At 43.8% G+C, this 13974-nt stretch overlaps 1 protein-coding gene across 1 annotated transcript in view; it reads right to left on the minus strand.

Annotated features, from left to right (window-relative positions):
- CCBE1 (collagen and calcium binding EGF domains 1) overlaps positions 1–13974 on the minus strand; it is a 181569-nt gene that overhangs the window by 99284 nt on the left and 68311 nt on the right. The gene's annotated exons all lie outside the window — the stretch shown is intronic.

Here is a 13974-nt window from a genome sequence, read left to right on the forward strand (position 1 = left end):
TTCTTCTTGCCCAGTGAAGCTGGAACCAATTGCCCTGTTATAGGGAGACTAAATAAAAGAGGGCCCGGATTTCCTGCTATTATAGGAGATGCTAGAATAATATCATATGGGTGTTTGGGGTGGTTTTTATTTTTTTGTAACATAATTAAACCCATGTGAAATGGCACTGCACAGACTTTGCCATGAATTGTTTTGACAATGTGTCCAAGTGAAATGCTTCAAGGAAGAAAAATGACTATATAAGATTTTTCCCCTTAACATCTTCTATCATGAATTTATATCACATTGATTATTTGAAAGAAAAAAAAAAAATCTGTATTTTTGTGAAATGTCAAAATATGTAAGTCAGTCAAGATAATTTCAGTTGCCTGGGCAAGCTTGGATGGATTAACTTCATTTACTTTCAAACTTGAGCCAGTAGAGATAAACAGGAGACCCCGAGTTCCTGGGACAGCCCTCAGCCGGCAGGAAGCTGAAGCTGGATCCTAGGGCAGTTTTCAAGAGAATAAACTATGATCTCTTGGGACATTTGAGCTTCATTCGGGATGCAATGTCTTGAAAACAGTGAAAACCATATACACGGGTGGACAAAAGTAGGTTTACAGTTGTGAGTGCACGAAAGAAATTATTCTTGTATTATTGATTAGTTTGTATTTTTCCATATGAACAACTATAAATGTACTTTTGCCCACCCCTGTACATGTGTGTCCCTGAGATGGGTGATTTTGTCTGTCTCCTTGGCTAGACTATGGTGACTGGCTGTTTAGTCAAACTAGTCTAGATGTTGCTGTAAAGTTATTTTTTAGATGTGATGAACATTTAAATCAGTAGACTTCTAGCCTCGAGAACTGTGAAACAATAGATGTCTCTTCTCTTAGCCTCCCAGGTGGTGTTGCTTGTTACGGAGGCCCTAGGAACTGACCCACACTCCCACCTGCAGTGCCCCCAAAACTCGTGTGCAACACGCAAAGGGGCAGACTGCAGGAGACGCAGGTCACAAGTGCACACCTTCCCTAGTTACTCTTAAAGCCAGCAGCCGGCATCTTACCAAATACATTTGGGACAACCGACCTATAGAAATAAAGTTTCTTTAGATAAAAATGACATTTTAATGAAAGTGACATTTTTATGAAAGTGACCTCAGAGATTGGGAATATTCAACAAACTGTCATCAGAATTTTGATACTAGGAATATCTGATACACAACATGTGTATACTAGACTAACAGACTAGCACAAGAGAGTTGAGGTAGACAGAAGACAGCCCAACCTGAAAGCGGGGAGAATGGAGTGATGACGAGATGACCCTTGTAGACTCTTGTTAATAGGTTTTACTTAAGTTAACTGCAGATTTCTCATTTCATTTATGTGCCTTCACTTTTTCTTAACCGACGTTTGGTTAGTCATTTGCAAAGTCCTGAGTTAAAAGGGTTGGAGAGAATCATCTGGAAGACTGGGCCCAACCCACTTTGGCAGCTGGAATCTTAATGCCCTAGGTGGGCAGTATTTGGTGAGAGCCCATCCCACCTCACACAGCTGGTCCCTTCTCCCTACGCCCCCCTTTGCTTTCTCTGTATATATTAAGGCATAAATGACATAGGGAAAATTTCACTTTTAAGTGTATAGTATCTGCAAATTTGGTAAATGTACACGTTCAATAACTACCCTCACAAGATACAGAACAGTTCCGCCACCCCAAGTCCTCCTCCCACGCACCTTTAGTGAACCCCTTCCACTCCAGCCCCAGGCAACCATTCATCTGTTTTCTGTTCCTGTAACTTTTCCTCAGTGAGAATGTCACATAAATGGAATCACACCAGAGGTCCCAGCCTTTTAGTGTTTGGCTTTTTTCACTTAGCATAGTGCAGTTGAGATCCATTCATGCGCTTGGGTGTATCACAGTCCCTTCCATTTAGCGCTGAGCAGTATTCTATGGTATAGACACATACCATGGTGTAGACGTATTCCATGGTATTGCTGCATCACAGCTTTATGCGTTCCCCACATGCGAGACATCTTTCTTGCTCCCAGATTGGGGAGATGACAAAAGCCACTATAAACATTTGCATACCAGTGTTTGTGTGGACACAGGCTTTCATTTCACCCCGGTAAAGAATCAGGAGTGGAACTGCTGGGTCAAATGATGAATGTATGTTTAATTTGATAAGAAAACTAAGTGTTTTCCAAAATGCTGGGCTGTAGATGGTTGGTTTTAAAGGAGCTTTTTTTTTTGCTTTTTTTTTTTTTAAACTACATGCACTCTACATTACCCTTGACACTCAGGGAAAAGACTAATGTCAGTCGGTAAATAATGTTTTTGACAAATGTCAATGCTAAATGGGGAACATTTTCAAAAACCGTGATATTTATGACCAAGGCAAAAAACAAATGGAGCAAAGCTGTAAGTAGACAGAGGCTTAAGTGAAGACGAAAAGCTACCTCTTTCTGCCTCTATTTCACTTCTGATTAAATGTGGGACTAAATCACTCTTGCTGTCTCCCCTGCAGAGATGAGCTGGGCAGGAAGCCAGGACGTGGTTCTTACCCTGTAGGCCCCTCTCTATACACTCTCCCACCCGCCGCTCTCACCACGGCGCCCCATCGTGGCTTCTGTTTTGCTGTCAAACGGTGACTGCTCACTTCAAAAGCACTGAGGAGGGGAAACGCAGCCATTTGTGAGGGGTTCTTGCGTGTCTCACCCGCACTGCGTGTCTCTTCCCCCGAGAGGTTTGCTCTCTTTGGAAGTGAGGATTCCAGCCAGTCTGCAGAGTGGTTTTGCCCCACCTGAAAGAGGTCTTTTTTCTGACTGCTCCCCTAATCCCTGTTTTCTCCCCAAACTTGACTCCAGTCGTGGATGTACCTCTATGTGCAGGACCAAGAGAAATCCTGGGAGTCAGTCCACAGGCCAGCTGGCTCAAACACAAAAGAAATAAATCTGATAGCCTTGTTCTTTCTCTGAAGGGTCCTTGTGCGAACCTGCGTCTGTGGGAAGCAGGAGTGTCTGAGGGGATTTAGCGATCCTGGATCTGGAAGTAGCCGGGGCGGGGGGGTGACTTTGAGAGAGAGAAAATGTGAGCATTAAGGGCACGCGCAGGCCACTGCGCATTCAGGGAGAGAAGGGTTTACAGGGTCACCAGGCAGGGCAGTTGTATCTGGGAAGCTGCTTTAAGCATCCGGGCGATGGCTCCAGCTCAAGTTGGTTTTCTCCTCAACAAAAGTGAAGTCTGGCAGTGTAGTGAGTTCAAATATTAACTCAACAAAGGAAAACCCCCTGGAAAGACATGAGGGACCAGCTTAAGCTGCCCTTGATTGATGGCACTTCTGTTATTCCCCAAGTTCTAAAGCTAAAGCATCAGAAATCTACCCCAAATGCCTTCGATCACATGTGATGAAAATAGGCTCAGATTGGTTTGCCACATGGAAAGAAGTGTTTGTAAGATTTGTGGATTTTAAAGAAGCAATTATAGAGGTATGATGAATATATGTGGGCACAGGCTTACATAACCCAAGTCTGTGCCCACATACATGCCATGTATCTTCTTGGGAAAACACACAATAAAGACAGCAACTGGAATATTCCTATGTCAACTTAATTTTGAACAGATGTAAAGAGAAAAAAAATTGAGTATGTGAATTAATTTGACAAAAGTGAACTGGTCACCCAGAGAGCCAATCTACAGAGCTGTAAGGCATTAACTAGAAGATATCTCCTTTTATTATTAAGAACGTGAAGAAAATCACAGTACAAACAGCTTAAAGACAGATTAATTTCAGCCTCATTGACACAAGTCAAATATCTGAATCTTAGACTCTCAGAGACAAAATATTATATTTCTTATTCAACTTCTCTCAAGACACAAGAATCCCCTTGACAAAAGGTTCACAGGCCATTCATACATACATATATATATATATATATATATATATATATGTATGTATATATTTTACAACTTTTGAATCTTTGACAAATGCTATATCTGCATATCAGGCCAGTGCACTTATTAGCTTCCTTTTTTGTCAAAATAAGCTAGAAAAGCAAAAATAAGCAACAGTTCACAGTTCCACAAACGCACGAACAGGACACATTTCCCAAGAACAGCTTTCTCAGGCTTGGCTGCATGCTGGAAGCCAGGGGCCTTTGACAGATTCCTGGGTTCCCCTCTCAGAGATGCTCATTTAAATGCTCTGATGTGTCGTCTGGGCAACGAGCATTTAAACTGCTCCTCAATATGCAGCAGAGGCTGAAAACTACCAACCGAGGACAACGCTAATGGAATCACCCTTCATAACACATTTGTCAACATTCATAGCAATGCAATGCCACCTCTGGAAATACCTCATCTGGGGACCCTCATCACTCGCCACACTGTGTGCTGCGCCCACCTGCCTGAGCATGCCAACAGAAGGAAATGTGTGGGTTGGAGACATCTGAGAGTCCTGGCAGTGAGATCTGCCTGGGGACTGTCCCTGAACTGTGGCATTTGATTCCCTGTCCAGGAATTTCTAATTATTTTACCAGCACATGCAGACCTGACTCCTCCCTGCTGCAAAGGGACATGCCTGCGTGTGCTGAGCCACCAGCATCTGCCTTCACTGAACAACTGGTGATGCTGAGCTCATGGAGAGAGAAAGATGCCGCCAGGATGTGAAGAGAGGACCATAAGAACAAAGAAAAATCTACCTGAAGCTCCTCTGTTTTCCATAATCCAGGGAGAGCAACTCACATCTGATTTGAATAGAATTTATTTTCTATGGAAAAACAAAATGAAGGTAAGCCCTACTGAAAGTCTAAGAGGGTGAAGGCCAGTTGTCAATCTATTATAGAAAGTCTCAGGGTTAGAAAGCCCCGGGAATAATTGAGTTCCACATTCTCATCTGTGACATTGGGTCATGAAGCCCTGAAACACAGCATCCTGTCCAAGGTATTGGCTGGTGGCTGGGTCAGGAAAGAGTGGGGGCCCTGTGACTCAGTTTGTGCTTTTTCCACTGGACCATTTACTTGCTTCCAACTTCTGGTCCTTGCTGGGATGCTGTGCCATCTGGGGCCCGAGAACCCTGATGTATCCATGGCACGCTGGCCAGACTCGGGCCTGGCCGTGATTCTACCCACCCCTGCGTGCTTTCCATTCGGAGCTGCCTTGGAGCAGATAAGAGGCACCAGAGCTCTGTGCCATTTCCTTTGGTTAGTTTTATTTATTTCCTTTAATTTGAGCAACAGCTGCCAACACATCTGAAACCGAGGTGACAACTTTTCATACCTCACTTAACACTGAGAGGGGGCCAAGGAGAATGCTAACTGGTGGAGAGAGATAAACTTACCCGACGGGCTTTCTATTGCTTGTGGAAAACATTCAAGGCTCTCCTGCTTGTGTCTCCTTAACTTTTTTGAAAAGTCTCAAAGTAACAGACATTGGATACAAGGAGGAAGAGTTATGCCCAAGGGTAATTAACAGACCCCAGCTTGCAGGTGCCCAGTTCACTGGGCAACAAAGCACACGCTTGTCTTCCTATGTTTAGAAATATCCAGGGTCGCTACCTAAGGAAAGGAGGGGTCGAATGGGGCCTTCTGGCCCCTCCAAATACACTAGGGCACTCTCAGCCTCAGAAATTGTGACATTTGGATACTTCTTTGTAGGGGGGTATGGTGGGAGGCAGGGTTTGTCCTGCACATTGCAGGACATTTAGTAGCATCCCTGGCCTCTACCTGTTAGATGCTAGTGGCACCCACCCTCCGTTGTGACAACCAGTGTCTGCAGATGTCACTCATAGTCCCCAGCACCCGGCTGAGAACCATTGTACCAGTGTCTTATCCAACTCCATCTGCAATTCATTTAATGTGGATTTTCTGTCCTTGTCTCATCACTAATAATAATAACCGTCCTTGTCACATGGGCCAAGCATGAGGATTAAATGAGACAGTGAGGAAAATCAGCGGTGACTATGTGACCCCTTCCCCTCACAAAACCTCTGTGCCCACTTAACTGAGCTGCCTCTGTTCCTCATGCTACGACTCTCTTCCCTTCCTTCTGAAAGCTCTTTCCTTGTCTGCAACAAGCCAAATCCTATCCACTCTCTAAGACCCAAGTCAAAAGCAGCTTCTCCCATGGGGCCTTCGTCACCGTCTGCCCTTCCTTTCACTTTCTTATACTTTTGGTTGAATTCACATTCTTGTGGGGAACAGAAAGACTGCATGGTGACCCCATGCAATGTGGGCTGCGCTGACCTTTCATGATAGGATCTTAGGGTGTTAGACCTCAGAGCTTCTGTTGTCCAAGCCTGAGGCTTTACCAGGCTTATTGCGATCACCAGACTGTGGTGCTAATGCCAAGTACCTGATAAGGAGAAGAGGAATTTAACTGTGCCTTGTGCAAACAGACTTTGAGTTTGCTTGGAGGCTTGCAGCAGACTGAGGCAAGGGACACTCTTGGCTTAAGAAGTGAGGCTCTTCACTCAGCACCCCGTGTGCTGTGGAGCAGCGAGGGAGGAAGGGGACAGCTGCTGCATCACGGAGCCAAAAAATCAGTCACCACCAGCCGAGGGGTGGCCAACAGCATTGCAGCAGACACCCCCAGACCCGTGCCCTGGATCAGGACCGCCTTCAGGCTCACTTTCTATCCTGCTCATCGGAGAAAGTGAATTCTCTTCCAAACAGGTAAAAATGGGTACTAAACTTGCTAGCTATAAGGTGGCTATGTACTTCTGTGAGGGAAAAAGCCAACTTTAAGGGGCATACTGACCATTTTTAGGCTAAATTTTAATCCTGCATCGGGTTCCTCACTTGAGCTCCTCACACGGATGAGTTCTCTCAATTAAGTATCTTTATTAAATTGAAATTTCTACTTTCACCTTTAATTGTATGTCCATGGAAAAAACATAAAACACACAAACTTTTCTAAACTTATTAAAGATATAAAATTAAAGATTCTCGCAGATGAAAGGGAACTTCAACTCTCTAGCTGTCCGTTTTAATGTCCGTCATTTCTGAACTTTCTTCCGCATGCCTAACCAAAAGCTGTCTGCTCTGAGGGTAGAGGGCAGAACTGTCCCCAGGTGGGAAGCATGAAAAGACAAGAATGGGCCCCAACCTTTGGTTTTAGTTTTTCACTATCCATCCAACAGCCAGTGCCCTTTTTCTGAAGAGCTCTGTAATCTACTACAATCCCTTGGGATGTATTGCTAGGGACCGGCCCCCCTGCCCATAAATAACAGCTAACTGCCTTGTGCTCTCGCTGCCCGTTGGTCTTGGACGGCTGAGTCAAAGCAGAGACCTTCCCACAGCGAGGGGCAATCCTTTGGTTCCAGGTGTGATGGGCCTCATGCTCCCTCGGAACCTTCCTGCAGACTCAGGGCCTCCTCTGTATGAAGCCTGAGAGATCCCACTCAAGAGACAACTGTGATTCCATCACTCTCCTGCTTAGACCAGCGAGTTCGCGGACTCCTCCCACTGCAAGGCAGCGATCAAAGCTCGGCACCCGTGTGCTGCCATTGCTCAGAGCCGCAAGCACTGGGCACACTCCCCTCCTGGCAGTCTGGGCCTGAGCCACACTCCCTTTCTTCCAGCTGCCCCAGCACGCCACATTCCTCCCAGCCACGTGGCCTTCCAGTGTGCTCCTGGAACATGCTGGCTCACCCTTCATATCTCGTATGTGCCACCTCCTCCAGGAAACCTTCTCTGATGCCCACTCCTCTCCCAAGGTCTCTCTTCTAAACACTCTCATCCCCATGAAATCTCCCAAAACCCACTTCCTACAAGGGAATTTTGCATTTATTAGGTGATTATTTGATGATGACTTGCCCCTAGCCTATACACTTCTGAAAATAAGGAGTCACAAGGGTCATGTTGAGAACAAGGATTATGTTGGGTTTTGCTACTACTAGATCCCCAACACCAAGGTCGGGGCCTGGCGCATCAGAGAAGCCCAGAAAGCAACTGGTGGTTGAGTGATCTCTGAATCAAATCCACTAAAATGTGCAGAGAACCACTCTGACATGCCTCCAATGAGAGGTGCAAGAGTGGGGAAATGTCTTATTTTGTTAAATGGCAACAAAATTCTTCAGCCATTATAAACCCACACAGAGGTAAAGCTACAAATAGACACAGCAAATGCCTGGCACCTCCGTTCATTCCTCACCCAACACCACATTCCTCACCGTGTGTCATGCATGTACCTTTTGTTAAGTGTGTGCAAACAGCTTACACTACACATGCAGGCTTCGATTTTCTTTAAAAATTGAGGCAAGAGGAGCTGCTTAGCAAAGGAAGCATATATTAAATAGCCTGTTGTTGACAGCACCAAGAAAGAGTGTTACAACCCACATCACAAAAGAATATTGATATAAAATTCCAAAGACAATAGCAAACAATCTAATGTCTCATTAAAAAATAATGCACCACGGTCAACTATATTTAGGAAATCCTGACTGGGATATAGTCCAGGACTGCACGTTAGATCCAACAGTAGGAAATACATCAACCAACATAGCACATAAGCAGATCTAGGAAGAAGAACCATAATTTCCATAGTGGTAAAAAAAAAAAAAAAAAAAAAAAGTCTGACAAAGTTCAACATCCATTCTTGATTTAAACATAGACACTCACAGGTTCATGCTCAAGAAAACAAGAATTGATAGACATACAGCTTAGTTGTAAAACCATTCTGTGGTCAGGAACAAAGCGCAGCTGCTATCTCTACTACTATTTGACACTGACTTCATTCTAATTTAACCAACTCAGCTGGACCAGAGAAAATCAGAGACATCAACATTAAAAAAGAACAAGCTAACTCTTTGTGCAGATGGCATAATAGAAACACTAAGAGAAACAATGAAAAAATATCTCCATAGTAAAAAATATTTAGTAAGGTAGCATATAATATAGCGACTCAAAAGGTAAGCTTGATGAGAAATTTGCAAAGTTTACAAGAGTATTTTAAAACACCCTTGGAAGACAAGAAAGCACACTAGAATAAATAGGACATCCTTTGTCTTTGGATTGGATGACTAAACATCACACAGATGTTCGTTCTCCTTAATTCATCAATTCCAAATAATTACTAACTCCAATGAAAATATCAACACATTTTTCTTTTCTTTTATGGAGCTAGACAGATGATACTAAACTTCATATGGAAAGACAAACATGCAAGAATAGTTAAGAAAACACTAAACAAGAAAAGCTTGGGCAGGGGATGAGAGGGACTAGCCCTACCAGACAGTAAACATATGACAAAGTTTTAAAGATTTAAAAGAGTTTGAATTAAAAATAGGCAAATTCTATGGTTCAGGAATGCACATGTGGGTGATAGAATCATTATGAAGAAATGCAAGACAGTACTGGAAGAGTAATTTTTGGAGGGATGGAAGGTTTGTATTTTAGGATGTGGTACATGTAGAGACTTCTGGGGGGCTGACGAAGTTATATTTCCTGGCCTGAGTGGCGGCTACCATGATATCTGCCTTATATTAAGGTGCAGAATTGTTCTGAGCAGTATTCTATATCTGTACAGTATTTCATTTTACAATAAAAACCTCTTTGAGAAAAGACTACGTGCCCGGCCATTTCTCAGTTGTCTATGGGATGCTTATCTGCAGGCATCCTGAAATCTTTAGCATTTTTCTAACACTCGATACAACTGTGAAACACACACCTTCCATTCAATGTAGCGTGATCAGAGAACACATTCTAATTTTCAGATTATCTTAAGAAAAACATGAATAGGTTTTAAGTATTGCCAACAATAACTTCTGTAATGCATTCCAGTACCAACTATAAATTCTAACTTGTGTTTGCTCTATCAACTGTTTTAAATTATCCACATTGTCACACTCCCTCAACAGCACAGACAATGAAAATAATGATTATGTAACCTCATTTTCTTACGAAAAGTCCAAAAATAAAAATAAAAAGGTAAAAGCAGCCCAGTGTGCTTACATAAGACAAGGCCTGAAATTTTGGGAACTCGCTGGACACATTTATAATCTTTATAATCCCAGCTGCAGGCAGTTTTGGCTGGAGTATTCCCCAGATTCTTGATTTGCGCTGACATTTGAACATTAAAAACATTTTGTGGGGGGAGGGAAAAAAGCAAACTCAAGGCTGTTCACATCATTCAACTTCTATCAGTTAGTTGTACAAACTGTAACTGATTAAGTCTGGTACATGGGCTGTCAGCTCAATTGGCCACTGAGGGTGGCAGCCTTTGGTCTAGAAAAAAAAAGCCATGTGACTTCGTGGGTACCTGCAGGGGCACCATTTCACAATGGAATGGGGGTCCCATTCCAGGGGCAACATCCCATTCATTCTTACCTTGCACATTTGAGAACCATGGTCCCTTGTCAACCCAGGCAGAACTACAGGGGCTCCCTATAGTCTCAACATCCCAGGACATCTAGGTGAAGGCAGGGGAAACATTTGCTTCTGCAGAGACCAGCAAACTGAGGCAATCATAAAAAGACTCTCTGCAGAGTTCCTACTACCTGGGGGCCACAAACAAAGGCCAGTTTGACCCCTATCCTCCCCCTTAAGGATAAAACAGCCATTTAAAAATTACCCCAATGTCTCCCTTATGTCTTTCTTCCATTTGTGCAAGCAAAGATAAGATGGGTTCTGGACAAGTTGTGTGTCAAAATGTTAAGAAGTGTCCCACTTCTGGGTATTTATTTACCCAGAAGAATTGAAGCCAGTATCTTGAAGAGATATTAGCTCTGCTATGTTCATTGCAGCTCTAAGCAAATATCCAAGGTGTGGAAACAAAGCTCAGTGCCCACAACAGAAGGATATAGAAAATGAATATCCATACAATGAAACATTCAGCCCTGAAGACCAGCATGCTGTAACACGTGACAACCTTGAGGACACTATGTGGAGTTCAAAATAATTCAGTGTTTTGCGGTGAGAAGGGTGGGGAGGGAAAGCTTGGACACAAGGTCCAATGTCAGGGACCATGGGTCCGACTCCAGGCTGCTGAGAACAGATCATGGTGACAGAAGTCTACTTTTTAAAAATAATTTTGCCAAACAACTGTTAGTTTTCCTTAACACTAAAAATAACATGTACCTGGAAATGTTTACATGAACTGACCCTTTTTGAAGTATTTCAGTTTCAATATCTGGATCCTCTTCAAGTTTTAGATTAAAGAAAACAGTATTTCAGACACAGGCCAGATCCACGTCTACTGGAAACCATTCTCGGCTATGATATAAGGTGGAAGAATGCCCCAATAAGTAGCAAACAATTCAGTTTTACTACAGACACTAAACTCCTGTGCCCAGTGTCCCCTTCCCAAGCCCAGGCTCTCACAGTCGGCAGTGAGGAGCACCTACATCCAGTTCTGTTTTATACTACGGAGATAGCAAGGGTTCCAAGAAGCCTTTTGTCTGTTTCTATCGGGTAGCAGTGGCTTGGGTGTGAGCCCACCATTGACAGAGCATTGAACTGAGAAGGCAGTGCAGCTCATTTAGTTAAAACAGGACTCACCTGGAAACAAAGCCAAGAACCCATCTAAGGAGGCCAACCAGTATCATGCAGGCAAAGCCTGTTCCATGGCCAAATGACACACACCCAGGTTTACAACCTTATAAACATAGGCTAGGAGTTACCAAGACAGCCCTAGAGGAGCATGTGCATGGCTCAATGCAAACAGGTCAACACAGCGCAATCTAAAATAGAAGTTCTGAAGATCTGTTGGTGAAACCCTCTTCCAGAAGGAACTGGGTACATTGTATTCCACTATTTAAGGCATTCACGTTTATTCAGTATTTTGAGCTGCCAGGAGCTAGGAATAAAGCAGCAGTACAGCCAGTGGCCCTGGGCTCTGGAGTCAGACTGGTGGGTGTAAGTCTCGAATCTACTGCTCACTAGCTGTGTACACTTAGGCAAGTTGCACAATCCCTCCCTGCCTCCACGTCTTCATCTGTCAGCTCAGGATAACCAACGTATCTGTCTCATGAAGTTGTTGTGAGGGTTAAATGAGATAACCCATATTAATATGGCGGGGCACACAATAGGTGTTCAATTAGTATTAGCATTTAATGCAGTGTGGAGTCAGAAAAGGAACAGATGGGGCAGAAAGAGGCTTAATTACTGGCGCATTCACTGAGTGAAACATGTGTGCACACTATTTAACCCTCACAGCCAACCCATGGGGTCTTATTACCATCCCCTTCCATGCAAGAGGATTTAGCCTCAGAGACACTAAACACAGTTGTCCCCGGTCAGACAACTAGCCAATAGAGGAGCAGGGAAATGAGCCCAAATCTGACTTCAAAGTCTATGATATTTCCACTCCCACTGTTTTCCGTTAGGAAATGTCCAGAAGGGCACAGGATACAAGCTTAGTGGAGACTTTAAGAGCCTCTCTAGTCCATCCCCATTTCTGCATGAATCTCATTTAAGCATGGCTCTCATCTTTCTTTTTTTTTTTTTAAATATATCTTTATTGATTTCAGAGAGAGGAAAGGAGAGGGACAGAGAGAGATAGAAACACCAATGATGAGAGAGTCATTGATCGAGCCCGCAACCCGGGCATGTGCCCTGACCGGGAATCGAACCTCGATCGCCTGGATCCTACCTAGGTCGATGCACAACCGCTGAGCCACGCCCGGCTGGGCTCTCATCCTTTTGAAGAAAAGCATCTACTCTTTTCTTCAAGATCATTAAAGGAATAATATTTTGGAACATCTCTTGAGGAACACGACTTGGAGCCTCACAGCCTGAGTTTCCAAGGAATGGAGAGAAGTAAATGAAGAAAATGGAGAGGAGAAAGGCAGGAGGGAATCGGAGCTTAGGGACCCCGGTGGGCCTGCACGGTGCTGCCCACCCAGGTCCATGTCTTCTTCTTCCAGTAACGGCACCGTATCAACAGGGGATCGGCGAAGGCAGGCAGAAACCACGCTAACTAGTTTATGCAGCTGGAGGTCACCAGGTATTAAATGACTTATAAAGCCTGGAGGGGCAGGCTCCGGGTTGAGCTGCCAATAAGAGTCTCCTACCTTGCGGAATCACACTGCCTCTGCCCTGATGTAGAAAGTCACCACCACTGTAGGAAGCCGCCATATGGTAAACTTGCTAAATGCTGAGCCACACTGCCATGGACGTGGCACCATGCTGCGGGCTCCTAGTTCCATGATCTCATTCAGAACTAATTTAAAAAATGACATGTGACAAGAAGTCATTGAGAACATATGCAGTATGGGATCCAGGAGGCATCTGAAACTAATATAATTATCATACCCGGGTAGAACAGAAGCAGCCCTGTTATATAAAGACTAAAATTAAAATAATTATTCTGTTGTGGTTCATTTCCTTAACTATCATCACTACAGTGTAGTAAATAGTTAGATAAACATGGTTTGTTCCTGTCTCATAGTATCCCGGGGCATTACTGAAGCGTATCCCTGTGGTATGCCTTGTGGCTCAAAGCCCAAAGTTTGGAGTCTGATCTGGGTTTCAATGTCAGCTGCACCTCCTTATGACTGTGAGAGCTGAGCAGGTCACTGTGCCCTACCTTTTCCATCTGCACCACTGGGACATCAGCTCCCGTTTAAAGAATTAATGCCGGTCTGGGTTCCACGGATGGAGTCCAGAGACACGAGAGACTTCCAAATGGAAGGACGCATTTCTAGAAAATGGAAACTGTAGGTAGTGGCAATGAAATCAAATTCTTATCGGAGTCCATGTCATTTCAGTTTATGAAATTAAAATATCACATGACTTTTAACCTGCTGTTAAAAAAAAAAAGACCCCGGGTCATTCCAATTCTATCTGCCATTTGAGAGCAAAAATATCTTTTGTTTACTAAAGATTAAAAATTCACCCTAATGCCACAGAGCGATGGTGTTTCCCAATGAAACAGGTCATTCCAGAGTGAGCGCCCTCATTGCCCGTGGGTTTGCTTGTTTGTCAGAAGGGATGTCAGGCATTTTGTTTCTTTATATGAGCAATGTGGATCCTACTGAAGGATATATAAGGAGATGAA

This window comes from Miniopterus natalensis, chromosome 7, assembly GCF_054644295.1.
Source record: "Miniopterus natalensis isolate mMinNat1 chromosome 7, mMinNat1.hap1, whole genome shotgun sequence".
NCBI classification, from domain to species: Eukaryota; Metazoa; Chordata; class Mammalia; order Chiroptera; family Miniopteridae; genus Miniopterus; species Miniopterus natalensis.